A 4,977-nucleotide genomic window follows, 5' to 3' on the forward strand; every position below is an offset into this window, starting at 1 on the left:
CCTCCCCGCACCCCGTCTCGCGCCCCTGCTTCTCCTGCCCCGCCGTGGCCGCCGGCGAGGCCTGCCGTGGTCGTCGGTGCCCTATGGCGCCCGTACCCACCCGCTGCGGCCCTGTCCGCCTGCTCGTTCGGGCGCTGCCCCTGCGCCCGCGAACCCGGCTCCCGCTAGGGCCCCTATGGCCCTATGACATGTGGGGCCCTGCCCCCAGAACGTTTACAAAAAAAGGGGAATTGAAAATAATAATAATTATAATTAATTAATTAATTAATTAATTAAAGAACTAATTAAATTAATTAATTTTGTTTAATTAAGCTAAACAACTAATTAAGCTAACTAATTAACCTAAACCCTAATTAAACTAAATAGAGAATGACAGGTGGGTCCCACTAGACCCACACGTTAGGTTGACCAGTCAACTCCCTATTGACTGCTGATGTCATGCGGACGTCATGATGACGTCAGCTTGCACTATTCTGGATAATGTTAGAATTAAATAGTTAAATAAATTCTAAAAATGATTAAAACTTTAGAAAATCATATAAAATAAACCGTAGCTCAGATGAAAATACTTTCTACATGAAAGTTGCTCAGAACGACGAGACGAACCCGGGTACGCAGCCCGTTCGTCCGCCACGCACCACTAACATATCAAACTCGCAACCTTCCCCCTCTGGTTCATCTGTTCGAAAACACGAAACACCGGGGATATTTTCCCGGATGTTTCCCCCTTCACCGGTATCACCTCATACCGCGTTAGGACACGTCTAGCTCTTCCTGTTATCCTGTTATGCACTTGCTTGCTATGTATTTACTGTTTCTCCCCCTCTTCTCTTCGGTAGACCCCGTGACGATGCTGATGCCCCAGTTCGACTACGGAGTTGACGACCCCTCTCTCTTGCCAGAGCAACCAGGCAAGCCCCCCCCCCCTTGATCACCAGATATTGCCTACTCTCCTCTATACTGCTTGCATTAGAGTAGTGTAGCATGTTACTGCTTTCCGTTAATCCTATTCTGATGCATAGCCTGACATTGTTGCTACATCTATTGATACCTTACCTGCAATCCTAATTACTTAGTATAGGATGCTAGTTTATCATCATTGGCCCTACATTCTTGTCAGTCTGCTTTGCTATACTATTGGGCAGTGATCACTCGGGAGGTGATCATGGGTATATACTATACATACATACATACTATACAGATGGTGACTGAAGTCGGGTCAGCTCGATGAGTACCCGCAAGTGATTCTGATGAGGGGGCTGAAAGGACAGGTGGCTCCATCCCGGTAGAGGTGGGCCTGGGTTCCCGACGGCCCCTGACTGTTACTTTGTGGTGGAGAGACAGGGCAGGTTGAGACCACCTAGGAGACAGGTGGGCCTGGCCCTGTTCGGCGTTCGCGGATACTTAACACGCTTAACGAGATCTTGGTATTTGATCTGAGTCTGGCCAGTTGGTCTATACGCACTAACCATCTACGCGGGAGTAGTTATGGGTATCCCGGCGTCGTGGTATCAGCCGAAGCCTTCTTGACGTCAGCGACTGAGCGGCGCGCGCTGGGTTGGACTGCGTTAACGCCACTTCCTTTGTAATGGAGGTTGCTAGGTCTGCTCACCGGCCGCGTACGCAACGTGCAGGTGTGCAATGGGCGATGGGCCCAGACCCCTGCGCGCATAGGATTTAGACCGGCGTGCTGACGTCTCTGTTGTGCCTAGGTGGGGCTGCGACGTGTTGATCTTCCAAGGCCGGGCATGACCTAGGAAAGTGTGTCCGGTCAAATGGGATCAAGCGTGTTGGGTTATGTGGTGCACCCCTCCAGGGAAGTTAATCTATTCGAATAGTTGTGATCTTCGGTAACAGGACGACTTGGAGTTGTACCTTGACCTTATGACAACTAGAACTGGATACTTAACAAAACACACCCTTCCAAGTTCCACAGACAACCCGGTGATTGCTTTTCCACAGGGCGATGAGGGGAGGATCGCCGGGTAGGATTATGCTATGCGATGCTACTGGAGATGCTACTTGGAGTTGCTACTTGGAGATGCTACTTGGAGGACTTCAATCTACTGTCTTCTACATGCTGCAAGATGGAGGCTGCCAGAAGCGTAGTCTTCGACAGGATTAGCTATCCCCCTCTTATTCTGTCATTCTACAGTCAGTCCACCGATATGGCCCTTTACACATATACCCATGCATATGTAGTGTAGCTCCTTGCTTGCGAGTACTTTGGATGAGTACTCACGGTTGCTTTTCTCCCCCTTTTCCCCCTTTCCCTTCTACCTGGTTGCCGCAACCAGACGTTGGAGCCCAGGAGCCAGACGCCATCGTCGACGATGACTCTTACTACACTGGAGGTGCCTACTACTACGTGCAGGCCGCTGACGACGACCAGGAGTAGTTAGGAGGATCCCAGGCAGGAGGCCTGCGCCTCTTTCGATCTGTATCCCAGTTTGTGCTAGCCATCTTATGGCAACTTGTTTAACTTATGTCTGTACTCAGATATTGTTGCTTCCGCTGACTCGTCTATGATCGAGCACTTGTATTCGAGCCCTCGAGGCCCCTGGCTTGTAATATGATGCTGGTATGACTTATTTACGTTTTAGAGTTGTGTTGTGATATCTTCCCTTGAGTCCCTGATCTTGATCGTACACGTTTGCGTGCATGATTAGTGTACGATTGAATCGGGGGCGTCACAACAGCGAGACAACCCCAAAGTCCTATCTTGGTTTAGTGTTCGAGTTACTGGCCACTACCGCTTGCAGAAGCTATTCAAACTCACTGTCTGAATCAGTTCGGTTTCTTGAGTCTCAACTACAAGCTGAAAGACATCGATCAGTTGTGCTGTGACAAGAAGCGGAAGGACTGCGGAAATCCCTGGAGCATTCAGATGCATACTTTCTGGAGCAACAGCAAGCGTTGGAGGATTTTAGCGCCAAACAGGACAAAGCTAATCAGCTTGCTAAGCTTATTGCCAGCATGGTGGATACCCAGGATAACGTTTCTTGAGCTCTTCTGAAGTTGTTTCAGTTATGCTCTTGTTTTGCTGCCGCATTTATTTGCACCGGTAGCCAATTTTGATGGCCAGTGTATATAATATGTTGCTTTATTCCCTATATTTGCACTGGTGGCAAACTTTGATGCCCAGTGGATGTAATATGTGTAATAGCGGTAATAGGCTAGCCTTAATTGCTTGCTTATTTATTTCCTTATTGTCTTCTTTAGTTGTTTGCTTGTAATAACTGCAGTTCTTTTTCTATGTTTTTCTAGTGGCCACAATAGCCTATTTTTGGTAACTAGGCCAAAATAATCATGGCAACACATGGACTGTTGTAACCATGGGCCTCCTGCAGGCCGTATGATCCATGGGCCTTCGTTCGGTCGTAGGACCATTGGACTTCTATACGGGCTGTAGGATCCATCGGCCTTCTATACGGGGCTTAGGGATCAATGGGCCTTCTATGGGCCGTAGGGTCCATGGGCCTTCTACGGGCCGTACAATCCATGGGCCTTCTATGGGCCATACTATCCATGGGCCTCATACGGGCCGTAGGATCCATGGGCCTTCTACGAGGCGTATCATCATTTCGCCAATCATGGGCCGTATTATTCATGGACCATAACGGGTTGTTAATAGGCCGCCGTATTTGACAACTCTATGAAAACAGCCCAACGGGTTTTTTTGACATGAAAATGGCCCAACGTATTAACGGTCCGCAAACAGGCCGACTGTAACGACGGGCTGAATTTGGCCCACAAGCAGAAAATGACAGTAACGGGCCGTATGCAACCGAATGCTGCAAGTGAGCCCAAGAATCAATGGGCCCTGAGAAGGCCGAAAGATAACTTGGGCTAGAAACGGCCCAATGGAATAACGGGCCATTAATGGGTATAAAGTGATACACTGTTCATTACGGGCCAGTTTCACCACGGGCCGTTAATGGGCCAAGAGTTACAAAGGTCCTCATATGGGTCGAAAGAAGTCATGGGCCACACATGGGCCGGAAGTTAAAACGGGCTGAATCATTTTGGACGGCCTAGATGACGCTACTGGGCCTAATTCGAATAGGGCGTAATGGGCCCTGGGTTAGCGGGCTGTAAATGGGCTATATGCAAACAGGTCATTAACAGGCTTTCCGTGGGCCGGCCCGCCACCTTTTGACCAAGTCAAATGGGCCGGCCTTTTCACAGGAATGGGCCTCTGTTGGGCCATGCCACGTGTCTCCGTATCATAGGCGCCTTCGATCCAATGAGCGGATGACATCTGTCCCAACGGTGACCCGACACGTTTTTCCTCCAGCCAATGATGATTTTACACGTGGAAATCCCCATTGGTCGGGGCTGTTAACGGGTTATCGGATCCAAAACCCAACCCAATAGCTTAACATCGTTCCAGTACGGTGGATGCCACGTGTCAGTCACCCTTGACGAAAGCACTTCTGTGACGCGCGATTTATCATCATGGAAGTGGACACTTCCGTGATGATAATTTTGGTAATGTCATGGAACACTTCTACGATAGCACAGGTATGACTATCTTGATTCTGTCATAAATTTGTCATAGATGTACATGCATGATAAAAAACGCGACCTAGTGTGACAAACACGTATCATCACGGAAGTGTATTTTTTTTGTAGTGTATAACCTAGTACAAATAATTTTACATTAGAACTGAACTAGCTCTATTACCTAGTACAAATAATTTTAGACTAGAGTTGAACTAGCTCTATAACCTAGTGCAAATAATTTTACACTAGAAATGAACTAGCTCTATTATCTAGTACAAATAAATTTACACTAGAACTGAACTAGCTCTATAACCTAGTACAAATAATTTTACACTAGAGTTGAACTAGCTCTATGACCTAGTACACACAGTTTTAGACTAGAGTTGAACTAGCTCTATAGCCTAGTACAAACAATTTTAAACTCGAGTTGAAGTAGCTCTATAACCTAGTACAAATAATTTTACACTAGAG

This window comes from Triticum aestivum, chromosome 5B (genome assembly GCF_018294505.1).
Source record: "Triticum aestivum cultivar Chinese Spring chromosome 5B, IWGSC CS RefSeq v2.1, whole genome shotgun sequence".
Taxonomy (NCBI): Eukaryota; Viridiplantae; Streptophyta; class Magnoliopsida; order Poales; family Poaceae; genus Triticum; species Triticum aestivum.